The sequence below is a fragment of the Gambusia affinis genome, linkage group LG07 (assembly GCF_019740435.1).
Source record: "Gambusia affinis linkage group LG07, SWU_Gaff_1.0, whole genome shotgun sequence".
Classification (NCBI taxonomy): domain Eukaryota; kingdom Metazoa; phylum Chordata; class Actinopteri; order Cyprinodontiformes; family Poeciliidae; genus Gambusia; species Gambusia affinis.
This window is the reverse complement of record NC_057874.1, coordinates 197035-216561: the sequence shown is the minus strand read 5'-3', so window position 1 is coordinate 216561 and position 19527 is coordinate 197035. Positions and strand designations below refer to the sequence as shown.

At 37.6% G+C, this 19527-nt stretch overlaps 1 protein-coding gene across 9 annotated transcripts in view; it reads right to left on the bottom strand.

Moving 5' to 3' along the window:
* foxp1b (forkhead box P1b) overlaps positions 1-19527 on the bottom strand; it is a 263651-nt gene that overhangs the window by 171064 nt on the left and 73060 nt on the right. For 7 of the 9 annotated variants that reach the window (XM_044122251.1, XM_044122252.1, XM_044122247.1 and 4 more), the window contains exon 4: positions 2602-2667. The exons of the other annotated variants lie outside the window; for them this stretch is intronic. The gene's annotated coding sequence lies outside the window, so the exon portion shown is untranslated. The remainder of the gene's footprint in view (positions 1-2601; positions 2668-19527) is intronic. 9 annotated transcript variants of the gene reach the window in all.

The following is a 19527-nucleotide window of genomic DNA, read 5'->3' as shown; positions in this document are numbered from 1 at the left end:
TTGTACAAGGAATCAGGTGGTTACTGGTATCAAGCGATACAGGGGTTTAAAAATTATATGTATAGTTCAGTATTTCAGATATCAGTTTTAAAAAGACGGTTCAATTATGAAACAAAATTACTCTGACTGGACTTGAAGTTCTTTCTATGTTAGCTTGAGTCAGCAACAGTTTACATCAATTTTTAAATACACATGCATTTTTGCATGCTTATTACACTGCAAGAACACAAAACCTTACCAAGTATTTTTGGTCTAGTTTTCCGAGCAAATTTCTTAGTAGACTTGAAATAGGACAAAACTTACTGACAAGTAACTTCCAGCAAGATAGAGGAGCTTGTTTTAAGTCAATAATTAATTAATATTGATTAAAACATATAAGTTATAAGTGAAATAACCTGCCTGTGGCACAAGAAATTTTACCTTAGCATATGTAAAAAATGCTGTTGCTTTGCTAAACATTAGCATAGCAACTCTCGTGAAAACAATAAGCATTTGTAAATATTATTTTAATAGCAGCTGGTTTTTTTTATTTAAATTCTAAAATAAAACTATACTGTGTTAAGCATCTTAGATTATATTTTCTTTTATGAATACTGTGAGCATTTATACTGTGAGCGGAATTTTACTCAAGGTTATATCATCACAGCCCATGCTTACATTACAAGTAATGTAAGCATGTTTTGTTTATATAAATTCAGAAAATCTAAATAGAGTTAATTGCCCTCAAACTGAAAAAAATCAGACATCTGATGGATGAACCGGCCTCGATCACCAATAAACGCGCCACATATCTGAATCAAAACTTTTATCAGGTTGCTTCTGCAAGCCCTTAGTTCTCCCCTCCGGATCCATATGGAGCAAAATCCCTGCCTGTGTTTCTCCCTTCTGACTTTGTTGCACTTAAAGGGGCTTTTCATAACAAGACAGATGAATCGTGTTAGCTGCCAGGGGGATTTCTGCATAATCTCAAAAATCACATTGGGGCAATAATTGATCTGATTTGACCACATTAACATTAGTTAGGCGATCGTTTGGAAGATTTCAGCACTGATCCTTCATCTAGAGCAAGCGGTTGAGAGACCCCAGTGAAGCCAACCTGGGTATGTGGAGAATGTGCTGCAGACAAACTGCACTGACCAAACTGATATCGCATTTTCTGAAACTGTTACACAGGACCAGAGCTGAGGGAAAACTAAGTCAATTTCACAGAAATACTGATTATGTCTTTATTTCTACACTTAAAGTACTGAGAAAAAGATTAGGTTAATTCTGTAAATTACTGTAACACATTTTTTCTTTCCATTATATTCCTGCTTTTCCATAGTAGAATAAGAAGCAGCGGCTTGTAATAGAGAATTAGATAATGCATCAAGTGATCTGTTTGTGTATCTGAATTAATTTCCCCATATTTTATCTTTCTGAAACATTGATGTTTCTTCCTGATACATGATCTGAGGGGAGAAAAGGTGCTACACAGAAAAAACACAAAAAAGAACAAAACTGGCCAGATTGTGTGTTTTTTCTATGCACTGATTATCTAGCACTTCTATTGCAAAGTTATGCCAAAACCATTAAGAGTTCCTAGGAAGTACACCACAGGTATAGTTGCATAGATGTACTATATCATCAGGATATGCGTTTGGATATGCGTTTGGGTTTTTCCTTACTTTCACCACTGAGTTTGAATATGTTAAAAAAAATAATAAAAAAAAAATAAAATTCTTTGGGTTTCCCAAACAAAATGGGGCCACAAGCCATAGCTCCTGCAAGCAATTTCTAAAGTCTGGGTCATAATGGAGGGAGGAAAAAAAGAGTCTGATTTAAGTTTTTGTTGAAGTGTTAAGTTTTATTTAAAAAAGAATTACTTAAATTTCAAGTAATAGTGAATACCAGCCTTGTTGTACTTAAAAGTTATACTGAACAGCATGTGCTTGAATCTCTATAAAGGGTTTTTAATTTTAAACTATATCAAATTAGTTCAAATCTAAATTTCAGAACAAATGTAAAGAAAAAAAATGATGTAATGGACACAAAAACAGTAGGAATTATTCTAAAACACAGTGTAAATAGTGACAGTGAACTAAAGGAAAAAAATATGACTCCACAAGAACGATCCTCTGCGTCTCTGAGTATTAACGCTGTCATACAGATCACTTCCCTCAAACTTTCACGGCAGCACAGCTGATCATCTAAAGTTCCCATACAAAGTGGTGATGGGCGCGAAGAAAGAAACTAGCTGTGGCTACAAAGCAATCCCTTCTTGTTTAGCAAGTAGGTAATTAACATACTTCAAACTTCTCCAAACCGAGCAGGTCTCCACATTTCCTTGCAACTCATTCCTCTGCTCAACATTGAGCTATGATTACGCTGCCAATCATTACCTAACCTCACCATGCCGGCTTGTCCGTACCCCCAACGGTGCACCTGTTCAATTCCCCAACTCACCCACCCACAAATACACACAAAAAATACAGTCCAAAAAACATGAGAAAAAAACCCCCTCACACATACAGCGTTTCAGTTAATTATTAAGCCAATTCAATAGAGCATTCACACACACCTGTGCGAAAGCTGCAGTCTGGTGAATGATTGTGTGTTTACCTTTTGCAAAGACGTGCTTATTGAAAGCAATCTCCAGTTCCAGTGGTAGTAAAGTGACTCCTCACCCTGTGGAAAAAAAGACAACAGAGACTTATCCAGAGTTAGGGGAAATAAATTATACCAATAATATTTGTTGTCAGAAGACTTAAGAGGCAGAAACGGTGAGCGCATGAAAAGCAAAACAGTCCCCAACAAGGCCAGCGGTTGATATTGATAAGACTGTGTGACGTGCACAAACCTGTCTGATATGTTCTGAGAAAACATCAGCGCAACTCTATCCTCTGGATTCCTGGGCTGTTTGCCTTTTCCCCCGCTCTGTACCGGCCACTAAGAATGGTAGCAATATCACCTGAGGTCTGTCCCAGTGCTACAGCATCCCTTCGCATTCCCATCTGTCAGTTAACTAGAACTACACACCCACTGAAGATAACACGTGAACAATGAGCCCAGTCTGTGACTGAATGGTTTATTTGCAAGACAAAAACCATTCACATTAGTGGATGCTCCTTTGTCACCCCACTCCTCCTCTCACCCCCCAACTAGTGCTGCTAAACACCTTGTATCTTTACCTGCTCTGCCCTGATTCAACCTCCTTGTGTTGGCCCTGATCTGCATGCACCAAGCTTCCCGAAAAGGAGCACTCAACCCAGGAAATGAAATACAAAGGAAGGAAAGAAGGAAACAAAATCTTATTTTTATGGTAAACCTAAAAGTGACTCTGGGGCTCTATAACAGGTGAATTTGAATAAAGGCATTAAAGCATATCCAAATATGTAAGAGAGAAAAAAAACTCTCTCTCACTGTTCTTTTGGCCGTTTACATTTGACAGTCAAAATTGTGGCCAAGCATTTTGCCCCAGTGTTTATCTAAGACAAGAGTAAAGCGACGTTAATAATAAAATAAATTACCACAGCACACACTGTCCAGGTCTAGTTTAAAGCTAACAGGTTGACTGTCCTGTGAAATCCATCAGACTCAATTCAGGTGCAGTGTGTTACCTACAGAACAATATAAAACCACATGAATTTTAGAAAATTTGGACAAATAAATAAAGAAAAAGAATTTCCATCCTGATCAGCCATGATTAGCTGACGAGAAACTCGAAGAACAAATCTTTTGCAATCAGGTATGAAAACATATGCTACCAGGAATAGATGCAGAAAGTATTTAGACCCCTTTAAACTTGTCATTCTTGGTTTTATTGCAGCCGTTTGCTAAATTCAATAAAATCATATTTTTTATGAATGTACAGTCACCATCCCATCTTAATAGAAAAATGGGAAATTTAGAGATTTTTGCTAATTTATTTTAAAAAAGACTGAAATATCACATGGTCATAAGTATTCAGTCCCTGTGTTGTGACATTCATTTCTATATTTATATTTCCTCTGATCCTCATTGAGATAGTTCTACTGCTTCATTAGAGTCCAGCTGTGTTTAATAAAAGTGATTGGACTTGATTAGGAAAGAAACACACCTGTGTATATAAGGCCTCACAGCTCACAGTTCATGTCAGAGCAAATGAGAATCATGAGGTGGAAGAAACTGCCCAAAGAGCTCAAAGAATGAATTGTGGTAAAGCACAGATCAGGCCAAGGTTAGGTTGCAGCACTCAAAGTCCCTAAAGAGCACAGTAGCCTCCATAATCCTTAAATGGAAGAAGTTTGGGACGACCAGAAGTCTTCCTAGACCTGGCCGTCCAGCTAAACTGAGCAATCGTGAGAAAAGAGCCTTTGTGAAAGAGGTAAAGAAGAATCCAAATATCGCTGTGGCTGAGCACCAGAGATGTAGTAGGAAGATAGGAGAAAGTGGCAGAGTGGTCCGACAGAAGCCTCTCCTCAGTGCAAGATGTATGAAAGCTCGTTTTGAGTTAGCCAAAAAACACAAGAAAGACTCCCACACTAAGAAATAAGATGCTCTGGTCTAATGAGACAAATATTGAACTCTTTGGTGTTAATTCTAAGCAGTATGTGTGGAGAAAACTAGGTACTGTTCATCACCTGTCCAATACAATACCAACAGTGAAACATGGTGATGGCAGCATTATGCAATGAAGGTGCTTTTCAGCTGCAATTGAAGGAAAGATGAATGTGGCCAAGTACAGCGATATCGTGAAAGAAAACCTTTTCCAGAGAGCTCAGGACCTCAGATTGGGCCGAAGGTTCACCTTCCAGCAAGACAATGACCCAAAGCACAAAACTAAAATAACAAAGGAGTGGCTTCAGAACAACTCTGTGACCATTCTTGACTGGACCAGCCAGAGCCCAGACCCAAACCCAACTGAGCATCTCTGGAGAGACCTGAAACTGGCTCCACCAACGATCATCATCCAACCTGACAGAACTGGAGAGGATCTGAAGGAAGAATGGCAGAGGATCCCCAAAACCAGGTGTGAAAAACTTGTTGCATCAGTCCTAAGAAGACTCGATACAAGAATCAATACTGGGCAATTTCACATAGTCATGCATATGACCATGTGAGATTTCAATGTCTTTTTAATTTGCAAACATTTCCACAATTCTGTTTATTCTGTGAAGATGGGATGCTGAGTGTACAGTCATGAGAAATAATATGAACTTATTTATTTAGCAAATGGCTGTAATGAAACAGAATGAAAAGTTTAAATGAGTCTACTTTCCATACTCACTGTATGTGTCTGGTAGCATGTCTATGCTACCAGAAAGATTTCATCTACTGTTTGTCAAAAATAGATTTTATTGTTACTAATAAAATCTTTTTTATTTCAGCATCAGTGGGATACTTAAATGAAGTCAGCACAGAGACCACATGAAGCTATTTAAAAGAAACTGTTTCCTCAAGAGATGTCTGTAATTTATTTGGGCTGTGAAGAAGCGATAGAGAGCAAGACTTTCAGGAGATTAAAAAAAAACTCAATTTATTACACCAAAGCTGTCTGTTTCATCTGTCTGAGCTTTCATAGATTTCCAAGAATACTAGATTTGGAAGAATTGCATAATCCTAAAGTTAAGGTGATTAAATAATTACTTCCTCAAGGAAATACAAGATCCTAGGATCTTTTATTCTCATACCAGCTTTGCTTGTTTGTGGTATGAAATTCGTACTTGGGTTCCAGATTAAGAAATATAAATAAATACGCTCTACAATGCAACACCTATTCTTACTTGATTTATGTTTTTATGCTTTACATAAGTCTCACTAAACTGTATGGGGGACATTTTCTGCCATAATTCAAGAGCACACATTTTCGGTTTGAAAGCAGGATTCATGTTTGTCTTCTCAAAACTTGTAAGCTTGTACTCAAAACTTCTGCTCTCTTTCAAATATTCACTGTTCTTTCTCAAACTTTTGTTCTTGTGCTCAAAATTTGTCTCTGCTCAGATCAAATCTCTGCTTGCAAACCTCTCTGCGCGCTTGCAAAAGAGGTGTCATCGATGCTTCATTGTCATTAGAACACAGCGGGATGAAAACAATGGTAATAAAAACCACAGTAAACTCCCGTGGTTAGAAATACGTCAACATTTCACTGTCATAAGTTATATGGCCTCAGAGCAGCAGCTTTTAATCAGTCTACAGTTAGTAATGAATATAACTTTTTCCTGCAGTGAAAAAAAACACATGCTGACCGTGGTCCCATTAGCTGCATATAAATGATAAAATAAAATTATTGCACCTATGGACTATTCAACTGCAGTACCCTGAATATATAATCTCACATCTTCCTGGTCTGCATCTGTTGTACATAATCAAATATCTCAGGATTTTGAAGTTGATCTGAAGGATGAAACTATGCTACACTGGTATTACAAGCATCACTGAACGATTAAATGTAAATAACATTCTCCCAAATGAATCGATTAGAAGTCAGCAAGATGGTGAATAAGAGGATTTCCGCGTCTCATGTCACTCAAGTAGAGAAAATCCTGCAAGCCGCCGTGGCAGTTCAGCAGGACCAACCGGAAGTTCAGCTCAGAAAGAACACTCAGATGAGAATTATTTTTTAGCTTATGAGGTAAATGCTTCACAATCAACTGGACAGGAAAACCAAGAACAAAACTGCTCCACGGTTTTTGGGGAGATCACCTCAGCAGCTTTAGCAGTAATTTGATTAATAAGACGGTCCCATCCACCTTCGATGTCGTACTCCACTGAATGCAAACCTCCAGGGCCGAAGTTCAATAGAACCAGATTTAAGGGGCCCAGGCTCTGATTAGCTGTTTCTAGATAGTACTGGAAGAAGGCAGAGGAGATAAAATTTTTCACATCTTATCCATCTCAAAGCATATTGTCTTGATATAATAACAGTTTCAGCAAATATGTAAAAAAAATTATTAAAGTTACATACTGCAGCCTTAATTTTGATTTAGAAAAAAACAGCTCACATTCATGACTAGTACTTTTAATTGTGGGTCATGTTGGAAACATGAGTCAACACATAGCTCACCGAGAACTCTACTAAGGCTGGAACAATCTGCAGAAATAGACCATTCCCACATAACTACCCTACTATTGTGATTCCTTACATTTCAATTAACATATCATCAATGGAACCGTAAATCAATGGCGAGTGGTGACAAATGACAGATATTTTCAGCTTCAAACTACCAAACATCATTAATTCCCATCATCTGAAAAAGCCCCGGGAGCTAAATGAGTTTACCCAATGCATAACATCCATTTAGATAAATGTTTCATCATTTTAATGACAGTAGAATTGGTGAGAAAAAAGGTATCCAGGTAGCAGCTCTATGCTTTTTCTTCTGGTAATATAAACGCCCATCTTGTAATATCTAAACAGATAATTGTCTCCATTTCCAACAGCACCAGGCGGTAATATTGCCATTCAGAGCAGTGGGAGTGCAGAGATCGCAGGCTGAGAATAAACAAGCACACGCTGCTTTACCCGGCTGGGAAAACCAAGCCCATCACACACTCCTACATCGAGATTTTAAGGAATAGAACAACTCCTGGTTGAGATAATTATCCTCCTAGGTGGGTTAAGTGCATGCTCAGTGCGATGCCTGAGCTAGGAATATGATTCAAAATGCGACAATTTCAGATGACAAAGGAAGCTGAGAAGCATTTTTTGCAAACTTTTCTTGTAAGAACCAGATCTAATGTTGTGTTTCTGCTGCATAAAACAAGGTGGAAAATAGAAAAGTAAGCGATGTTTAACAAAAGAAACATCTTCAAGCAACAAATACCCAGCCATTACCGCGTTTCACAAGATCGGCTGAAGCAAACACATAGAGGCACCTTTAAATTTTTCACTCTTCGTTTTGTTGCAGCCATTTGCTAAAGTCCAAAAAATTATATTTTCCTGATTGTACACTCAGCATCCCATCTTGACAGAAAAAAACTGAAATTTAGAAATTTTCGCTAAGTTATTAAATGAGAAAAACTGAAATATCACATGGTCATAAATATTCAATTTCTTTGCTGTGACATTAATTCCTATATTCAAATTTGCTGTCCGTAACAAAAAAGTTACAAAAGAATTTCTGCAGCACTCAAGGTTCCTAAGAGCACAGTGGCTTCTATAATCCTTACATGAATTATTATGGGTGCTTCTACTAGATAATGAGCAAAGGGTCTGAATACTTATGATCAAGTAATATTTCAGTTTTTATTTTTTTATGAATTTGCAAAAGATTTTACATTTTGGTTTATTCCGTCAAGATGGGATGCTGAGTGTACATTACAATACAATACAAAAAAACCCACAATACTACTTAAGTGGAAAAATAGAAAAATATCAGTACCTCACAATGCAACAGATACCAATGGAACAACAATCAGCAATAAATACAAATCCAATTGAATATGTCAATAAAATATACTCCATGGTTCTAAATGCCATTTCATTGAAGGTGAATTAGTGTCACTGCGGAAGCAAAGACCAGGAGAGCAAAGAGAGATTTTTTTAAAAGTTATCCTTTATTTATTTACTCCTTGTTTGGCACATACTTTTATTTACCTGTTTACTTGCTTTATCTCTCTTTCTTTTCCACTTCTACTCAAAAATATATTCTATACTGGGTAAATCAAGCAATATTAGAGCACAAAAAAATAATTAAAATATGAAAATAACTGCCAAGATTAGAAGAAAAAGGAATACCCTAATCCACGTTGCAGAATTATGTTGTTTGTATTGTGACACCAATTGATTATGTTCCATTTTTTGTTTTTGTTTTGAATGTATCTTCGCTTTTTTCCCTGTGTGTTTATTTTTAATTGCTGTTGTTTGTTCTTTTGTCCTGTCAAAGATCAATACCCCGTTTTTGCTTTTTGTCAGTCTGTTTGTTGTATATACACTAACTGGTGAATAATAATAATAATAATAATAATAATAATAATAATAATAATAATAATAATAATAATAATAATAATAATAATAATAAATTTGCAAAACATTCTACATTTGTTTTTTTCTGTCATGATGCTGAGTGTACATTCAAGAGAAATGACCTATTTGATTTCAGCAAATGAAACAAAGAGTGAAAAATTTAAGAGGGTCTGAATAATAGTATCTCTGTTCTTTATGCAGAGCAATGTATGTTGCTACGTTGACATTTTCTGAAAGTGTCAACGTAGCAACAGCAGGGCGAGGGAAAACGCATCCAAATGGCCTATTTTCATTTAAAATGTATAATCAGAAGTGTTTTTTTTTTTCCTTATTATTATTACTACTATTTTCTGCGGTAATGAAATACAGTGGCCACATCCAATCATGAATAGAGACTCTTTGTATTCCATCCACAAACCCGTGAAGTGGACTTGCCTATTTGCAGAAAGGGTCACAGCTTCACAATATGCTCTCTAGAGAACCCAGGTATGTTATCGTGCCTTTAGCTTTGTTCAAAGATTGTATCCTCAAAATATGAATTAATACCTCTTCTTCACCTCCCCCACTGCCCATCCCCTGAAACCAAACCCAATTTCAACAAAAAAAAAAAAATACTTCATATTCACTGTGGACAGCTCTTCAACTCCTCTAATGGACGGGCCGGCCTCTCTCTTCACACCAAGCGGACAAAAAAAATAAAATAAAATAAAAAAAAAAAATAATGAGGGCCTCCTGAATATTTACTGCTAAGTTAAGTAAAGTTATTCCATTAATTACTCCAAGCAGGCCTAATACTGTATCTGTGGGTACTTGTGTGGTGGCTCGTTAACAAACCCTTCACACGTCATTATCATATTAATTAACCGGTCATGAATAGAGTTCCTTTCCAGCCCATCATGGATGTTTTGAACCACTCAGTGTACTGGATAAATTTGCAGCATCTATTTATTTACCATGCCCGCACTCATGGTGTGTTTGAATACAGCAAAAAAAAAAAAAACTTGTGATCATGGCTCAACACACTTCAGGACTGATGGATCTCTATTAACAGCCTTGTGTAAATAAAAAAAAAAAAAAATAGGACGTAGGGAGGCTGTGTAAAGTTGGCGATATCGATATGTGGGGTTGATGTTGTTTGTTTTTAGGGCGTGTGCATGGTATTTTCCGAGTAAGGATCTACACTCCAAAAACATGGGAATACCAACAGCATGACTCACTTCTCAGCAAAAGCAGCTTCTGCTTTACTGTGCAATAAGATGACAGTAAAGTAACATTTAGTTTTTTTCTCCACTAAAAAGAACTGACAAAAATGAAAAGCATGACCAACTCTCAGAAAGATGAAAACCTTGCATTTATATAAAAAAAAAAAAAACTGAGCAAAGAGACATTTTTTCTTTTTCCTTTCTTCTGAAGTGATTGGCAGCATCTTTGGAGTAATATAGTAAAACCAAAACAGACTGTAAAAAACATCTCTTTCTGAAGTGCAGACAGACTCAGAAATCACCATTTAAACCCATTCAGTGCACCTTTATTCTTACAGGGTTTTTGTTTTCCTTTTTCCAAATGCAATATTTTTCTGAGGTCAGAGTGAAAAAGCACAGACTGGCGACTGTCAGATGCCCCATTTTCAACAGGCATGCCATTGTGTTTTGCTGAGCAAAGGCAGTTTTGTTGGCTTATTGCTAAACCAGCAAATATTATGTTTCTTTATCCCGTTAAAACAAGATCAATAAGCAAAATTGGCTTATTCAAATCAACAGAAAAACACATTTGACTGCCAAGAGTCACTGAAAGGTCAGTTCAGAGGAAATAGTCTCAATCAATTATCCTCTTAAGGAATTGTCCATTTTGACTCACTGTAACCACTTACTTACTATCTACATAAACACATCATTTTATTATTTATGCAATTAGTAAGGTAAATATTATCCATTTGGATTCTAAACACTGTTTTAAACAGCAGTTTATCTCTAGCATTTATGATCTCTGATTATTTAGAACTTGTGCTTTGAAAAGCAAAAATAGAAAGAAGTGGTATTAAGGAAGATATAGCAGTTTCCGAGCACCAGAAACATGGAGATTCTGGATGCAGGCAATGAAGTTTTTTGTTTTTTTTTAACTAAGAACAAGGTTATTTGCACTCTTTTTATGCTAGTTGTGGCCAAGCTACTGATGAAATAGTAACACTGTCATTTAGATTTATAGTTTACAGAAAATAATTAAACATTAAAGAACTAAGTTTAAATTGCCTTTCTAAGAATGGTCATTTTTGGTGGCAACAGTGATGTAGACACTGGACTACATCACTCCAGCCCAGTGGCAGCTGTGAAGAAAATCAGCAGGTTGCTTAGCCACACCCTTGTAGCTGGTCTCCAAACTCCAGAACAGTCAGAAGACATTCAGAGTCAAAATAAATCTATGCCTGATGTGACTTGTAAGTTTGTGATTATTGTTTGTTTATATATTGACATAATTTTCAATCAAAATCTTTTTGAACTGAAAGACTTGTAGCTGCTGTGTCAAAAATTGTCATTTGAAGAATATGGGACTCGGTGATCTTGGGTTGTTTAGGTGCTAAACCAATTGATTTGGATTATTCTAAAAAATGTGATCTTTCTAGAATACAAAGCTTCTACCGTAGTTCATTTATTTTCAATTGCTTAGCATCAAACAAGACTAGTATTTTTATGAAAAACTAAGTTATAACTGGGGGTGTACGATTTATTGGCCAGCCGATTTATCGGTGCATAGTTCCTTAATTTTCGGAGATTGATGATTGGTGATCGGCTGATACTTACATGTGAAGCTGATCTTATCCCCCAATCTTACCTGTCTCGGCAAAGGTCTAAAAATCAACAACTGTCCTCTTCTGCTCCCTTGTGAGAAAGGTTTGACTGACAGACAGGCCCACCAGGTCATGTCTGCACATTTGCAGTTAATAGCTACCAAGCTGTTGCCAACTCAACGACCTTCTTGCTATATTTAGAGGCATTTCAGCCAAAAAAAAATGGTATTGCCCAAAATTGGAATTGGTAGGTCAGGCTATTTAAAGATTGATAATTAGTGATCGGCCAGAAAACAACAATCAATGCACACCTTATAATTAGTAAAATATTTAGATCAGTGTATACGCAAGTGTCTCACCCCCTGCATTTTCAACAGTGCAATTGAAAAAATCTCAGTCTGAAGAGCCAGATAGCACCACCCCACCGCCCTCCTTTTAAAACTCTATGTGCCCATTTGAAGGCACCGAGCACAGAGGTCATACTATAAAAGAAAGGTTAAAACCAGATTTGGAAGACCATCAGGTGGGACTAAAAATTACCGTTGAAAGACTAGATGACCACTATGACATTATGGCCATAAGTAAAGAAACACTTTATGTTTGCAAAACAGAGAGATGTTCAGCCAACGAGGAAATGCTGATGTGTCTTAATGTCACTTCTAACATTGCAGCAAAGAAAAAAACAAAAAAACATGCAAAAAACTTGAACTTTAACATTATTTAATGTACTTTCAGGCACCCTTACAACTCCTATTCTACTTGTATACATACTTACTCAACAACCTGCTGAATGACTAGCTGTGGCAGTCAGCACGTTGCTCTCTCCACCGAAACACACATTCAGTTGTATGCAGAAGGTAAACCCATATTCACCCCTGCTCTTATGAACAGCCTCTTAGGAGGAGAGAAAGAATGGGGGGGATATGTAGAAGAGGTCACAACATATTTAGACTTAGTAATAACCACAAACTTTAGACTGTTTCAGAAACTCTACAGGTACCTACTATTTGAAATCCACTTTTGAAGAAGAGGGGAAAGCAGCAGTCATAAGTAGCTGAAGTTATGTGTGACAGTTGAGTGTGTTTCACAAGTGCATGTGTATGAAAGAGAGCATGAGACAGTGAGTGGTGAGAGAAAGGGGAGATTTGAGCCCAGACTGCAGTGCTGAGAGGAACTAGAGGGATGTTGTCAAAACAAACAAACAAACAAAAAAACAATTTCTCAATGCTGAAAAATACACCAAACGAAAGTGAATAGCAAAGATTAAGGGAGATTTTTACACAGCTGCAATTGTGCTTATTTTACATAAGAAGAGGGGTGTTTAATAGAAAGCAATTTGCCAATGGCAAGTTTTCCATTCTTTAAAACAAAGTAAACAACAAATTACAGTGCTCTGCTTCATCTCGTTGTCCATCAGGTATGAACAACCAGTCTTCAGTGAAGGAGAGAGAGTTTGTGCTAACAGCAGCCGAAACACAAGCTTAAAATTTTAAGGTGTTCAAAAACCAAATTGTTACATTTACAAAGCAGGAGAACTTGTCTGCATAGGCATAACTGGAACTACGCTGAATTATCAATGAGTCATATGAAAAGTCTATGCTAGGTCAGCATTAGGCTACTTAGACCTATTTCCCTTTCCCTTGCTATTTTTTTCTTAATTCAAACTTTTTTCTGAGCTAGTTATCTAGATGTTGTAGTGTTGATGATTAGTAGCAAAACACTGTGTCCCTTTTTTCTTTTATACATCACGCATACATTTAAGATTTTGCGTGTTATATTGACAACTTTACAGCTAAACCAATGGTAGTCATTGTCGCCAAGCAGATTTTGTCCTGCAACAGGGAGATGGGAGCAGGCTCTTGCATTAATTAGGTCTTTTGGGGGGTCATTACTTCTAATCATTTCCTTACCTGTAGCAAAAAGTAGGTAGCTGTGAGTTTGCTGAAAGTGAAACTAAATCCAAAAAGTGGTGGAAGCTAACAACTAGTCTGACATACACTTAAAGTTTTAGCTCAATTTAGCCAATTAAAAACAAGTCAAACAGACAATTTTCATGTCAGCTGATAACAACAAAGTTAGCAAATATTAAAAGTACCATTCCCCAAAAGATGATCTGATGCCATTTTCAACGTTAATTTTTCTTCATGAAGTTACATGGTTGAGTCTGCCATCAATACCAGATCATATTGTCAGTTGTGCAACAGCGTCAAAGATTGTATGAGCCATTCCTATTCAGGTCATGTTTTTTCCAATTTGAAAATCACTTAGCAAGCCTAGTGTTAGCTGCCAGTTTCACTTTATTTGTGTTATATATATTGGCTTTCAATACAGAAACTATGGTTTGGATTGCAAGCTGTATTAAGAATTTTTAATAGTAAGGTACTCTATCTTAAATAACCTGGATCATAAAAAGCAACCAAAAGGTGTGACTAAGACATTGCCAGCTTTAAAAAGATTCTTAATTACCATGTAAAATACTAATTAAGACTTTAAATATTACATTTAATTAACTTATGTAGGTCATTTTTTGGTGCTGGCTTTCATTAGATGGGATTCAACTTTAAAAACAAAGTATGTCTAGTGATTCCTTCACTCATCCTTTTATGTCCTTCTGTTTAGCACATCATAAAAGATAAGGCATTTCTACCAACATCTATTATCCAACAACCTTCTTTCTAAAGACTCCCCACTCCTCTATTCTTATCATCCATCTGTTTTTTCTTTCTTTTCAGTGACGAATGCAGAGCAATACCAAGTGGTGGGGAAAACACTGCCAGTCAGAGTCTAAAAAAAAGAGAGGAGAGAATGGGAACAAAGTCCATCCAGAAAATCTAGAGGGAGTGACACGTACTGAGGTGGCCAGTCAGAGATGTAATTTTCATGTGAAACCCTCTCAGATGGATCGAGGGTTGGGGGAATGTGAGAGGTAGAGGGGGTAGGAGGGGTGAGGTGACACTGGCTGACAGGGTTAGGGGGAGAGAGAATGAAAAAAATCCAGGGGTGAGATAGGGAGGAAGAAAAAGTAGAGTAGGAATGAGCTCTTTGGAAAATAAACAGGGTGTATGGTTTCAAAGGCAAGGGGGGACACAGGCATTCCATTGTTCAGACCAATTATCAGTGGAAAATAATAACAACAGATGGATCCAGAGCGGCCAACTTGTGCACTGGCACTGGAGAACAGATGATGAAATTTTAGAGTGCTGTTGGATATCAAGGGGTAGGGAAGGAGGTGGGAACGCAATCCTTCCCTCACACTAACACACACGCATGCACACCTCCATACACCAGATGTGAACTTCCACAAGGACAGCTTAATACACGCACTCTGGCCGACACTTGTGCTGCTCTCCAGACAAACACCTTGGTCGGATGATACATATGTCTCTCGCTTGTTATCATGTAATAAACTCTGATCCACGCATTCCTTTTGTGTTCAACAAAGTGGAGGGGGTTACTTAATATTTTTACAATGCAGCAAATGTTTGCCAATTGGAATTAAGTCACATTTCCTCCTCTATTTCTGGCCTGGATTCCCTTCACCCCAACCCCCCATCTCTCTTCCTTTATTGAAATTAGCACACATCCCTGATGACCCTGTTTGATGTCTTCTAGCATGCCAAATGTTCACGGACAGGCATACGCAATAGTGCAGCAGAGACAAAACCTTACTGACTCTGGCTTCATTCACAGGGTCCTCTAATATCAGCTGCAGACTGACAGGCAGCAGAGGGTGGTAGAAGTGAAGGGTTAGGGAGGGGGGTGGACTGCAACCTTAAAACAAAAAACTCAAGTCTCTGTGCGCCTTGTCAAGGATGGGAGATGTCTACAGATACCAGTACAAATGATATGCCTCTTTCTTTTCACAAGAAAAGAGAAGTTTTCGTTTCATTAACTTCTTTCTAAAGCGTAATTATCTCCCCATAGACCCTAATCACCAACAGAAAAGATAACAGAAGAAAAAAGCAGTTTCTTCCTCCGTTGTTAAAGTTTTTCCCCTTTCTTAAAGTTGTTGTCTTTTTATTCTCTACACTTCAATTGAGTTGATCAAATAATGCAAAAAGATTAATAGGGTCGCAAATGAAAATCTTCTGGATCTTTTTTATCTGCACATTTGACCCGCTTGACCAACAAGCGAGGGAAAACGCTTTTCACCAAAAACATTTTGAAACAAGGCTGAAGAGTGCGATGCCACCTTTAAAAGTGTGCATACACTACTCAGACCAGCCCCAGCTCCAGTGTAGTTAAGCTGTGGGGGCATTGGCTTATTTTGGGGGGGCAGAATAGACAAGCTTTTACTTTAATATAAATACAAAAACACACCTTTATGTAACCTTTCAAATATAATAACCATGTGTATTAATACAAAATAAACAATAAGGATGTAACAGTGGCATGTATAAAATGTTGAGTACTTATGGTCGAATTTGCATAATTATCTCATATGTTGCGAAAATATAAGAATCGAATGTCTCTAATCTCAGAAGTTTATTCTTTCTCATACAAACTATTAATCTCAAGAGTAGACATAATATTATTGAAGTAAAAACAGTACAGGGCAGTACAACTAATCTTATGAATACCTTTAATCCCCAAAAAGTTAATCAAGTAAATCTAACCAGCACTACCCAATTTTAAACATAGATAACCACAAAAGGAGTGGCCTATACTTGTTAACAAGCTTCACGTGATATATTGGCATTAGCTAGTCATCAGTTAGGTAATATTATCTGCATCCAACAGCAAAACTCAACTCACTCAGTTAGTTTGGGGGTAAAGAAAACTGTGCAGTTCTTTGCCTTTTGCTGGTTTGCTGCCAATATTCTAACACAGCTCTGTGCGGGTCTCCGTTGCTGCCGCACAAGTGAAAAACTGCCATGAGAATCTTAGCACTCATGCTGAGTTTAAAGGAGGCTAGGAAAAACATGTTACAACATGTTAATGAATTAAACAGTTATGGTTGTAACAACTGAAAAACTGTGGAAGCCCCTACTATATCACATAAAGATAAAAATAATAGAAAGTTAGCCACTCTGCAGTAAAAATAATTTAAAAAATGCAGATATAGAAATGTTTACAAATTTATGATGGAAGAGAAACTGAAATATGGTCATAAGTATTCAGTCCCTGTGTTGTGACATTCATTTCTATATTTATATTTCCTCTGATCCTCATTGAGATAGTTCTACTGCTTCATTAGAGTCCAGCTGTGTTTAATAAAAGTGATTGGACTTGATTAGGAAAGAAACACACCTGTGTATATAAGGCCTCACAGCTCACAGTTCATGTCAGAGCAAATGAGAATCATGAGGTGGAAGAAACTGCCCAAAGAGCTCAAAGAATGAATTGTGGTAAAGCACAGATCAGGCCAAGGTTAGGTTGCAGCACTCAAAGTCCCTAAAGAGCACAGTAGCCTCCATAATCCTTAAATGGAAGAAGTTTGGGACGACCAGAAGTCTTCCTAGACCTGGCCGTCCAGCTAAACTGAGCAATCGTGAGAAAAGAGCCTTTGTGAAAGAGGTAAAGAAGAATCCAAATATCGCTGTGGCTGAGCACCAGAGATGTAGTAGGAAGATAGGAGAAAGTGGCAGAGTGGTCCGACAGAAGCCTCTCCTCAGTGCAAGATGTATGAAAGCTCGTTTTGAGTTAGCCAAAAAACACAAGAAAGACTCCCACACTAAGAAATAAGATGCTCTGGTCTAATGAGACAAATATTGAACTCTTTGGTGTTAATTCTAAGCAGTATGTGTGGAGAAAACTAGGTACTGTTCATCACCTGTCCAATACAATACCAACAGTGAAACATGGTGATGGCAGCATTATGCAATGAAGGTGCTTTTCAGCTGCAATTGAAGGAAAGATGAATGTGGCCAAGTACAGCGATATCGTGAAAGAAAACCTTTTCCAGAGAGCTCAGGACCTCAGATTGGGCCGAAGGTTCACCTTCCAGCAAGACAATGACCCAAAGCACAAAACTAAAATAACAAAGGAGTGGCTTCAGAACAACTCTGTGACCATTCTTGACTGGACCAGCCAGAGCCCAGACCCAAACCCAACTGAGCATCTCTGGAGAGACCTGAAACTGGCTCCACCAACGATCATCATCCAACCTGACAGAACTGGAGAGGATCTGAAGGAAGAATGGCAGAGGATCCCCAAAACCAGGTGTGAAAAACTTGTTGCATCAGTCCTAAGAAGACTTGTGGCTGTATCAGCTCAAAAGGTGCTTCTACTCCATTCTATATCACATGTGATACTGGGCAATATCACATGGTCATGCTTGTCTATTTTAAATAAATTTGCAAAAATGTCTACATTTCTGTCAAGATGTATGCAGCCCTCTAGAGCAGTGGTGGGCACTCCTGGTCCTGGAGGACCGGTGTCCTGCAACTCTTAGATGTCTCCCTGGTCCAACACACCTGAATCCAACAGCTGAAATCACCTCCTAAGTGCAGTCAGGTTCTTCAGTCTTAATGACCTCATTATTTGACTCAGGTGTGTTGAAGTAGAGATACATGTGAAAGTTGCAGGAGACCGGCCCTCCAGGACTAGGAGTGCCCACCCCCGGTCTGCAGAAAAGGGTTGACCAGTCCGCTGTGCTAAAAAGGTTGGGGACCACTGCTCTAGAGGGCTCCATAAAGATGGGATGCTGAGTGTACATTTGTGAGAAATAATATTAACTTTTTTTTTTTATTTTCACAAATGGCTGCAATGAAACAAAAAATGCAACATTTAAAGGCTTTTGAATACTTTCCGCACCCACTGTAATCTGAATCCTCCAATATTGCTTGGAGGAGCTTGTGATAATATAGTCCAAATGACAAATCCCTGGAGGACTGCAAAGAAGGATTTCAACTTTTTTTTTTATTACTTGCCGGAGATTTAATTAGCTTAGGTGAAATAATTGCCATTAACAATTCTTGTCAAATGGGGTTGAGACGTTTTTCAAGAGGAAAAAAAAAATATTTTTGGGCAATGAAGAGACAAAGAATTTTGAAACAGAAACTGGCAGGCCATCAGCCATTTAGTGCGCTGACACCGAGGTTGAGTTAATTAGACTATTGTCATTTTAATCAGGACAGCTCAATGTCCATCACTTCCTGGACTTTTTTCTTGATGTGTGTGTACTGTATATGTATGTGTACATGTATGAGCCTGAGGTATCATTCAGCAATGTGTTACAAAGAATTGGTCTGGTTCTTTGACATGCTTACAACAGTAATGAGCTGGAGACACATGGAGGAAACACAGGAGCCCGGAGGATCGCCAGGGGAAACGGCTTCACTCATGTCTCTGTTCATTTGAAAATAATTTAAATATCAAATATTTGAAATTATTTGCTTCTCCCTGACTATCAGATTTTGAATAGGGTCTCTTTCATCTCTTTGTCAATATATTCTTTACTGGCATTAGCATTGAAAACATTATTATGCATCCATATTTCCAAGGGGCTCAGCGTTATATGTTGGAATAATGGCTTACTGTTTTAACTCTGATTTCCACATTTTATACATACACGCACCCCCCACACAGAGAAGACAATTACTTCAAAATAAACACTGAATTAAACTTCATAAAATCTTTAACTTAGAAGTGCACAGAGAAATCAACGAGTGAATGAAATCATTTAATTTTCAGCGAAATCGTCACATTCAGTTACCGACCCGCTGGAAATAGGAAATCTCTCCGGTGTGGAAGTTATTAATGTGTCAAGAATTTTTAAAGTCACTTTTTATTTTTTAATCTCAGTGAAGTGTTTAAAAATGAAGATGGAAGTAGAACTGAGGTTTGAGAAGCATCTACAAAGGCGTACAATATG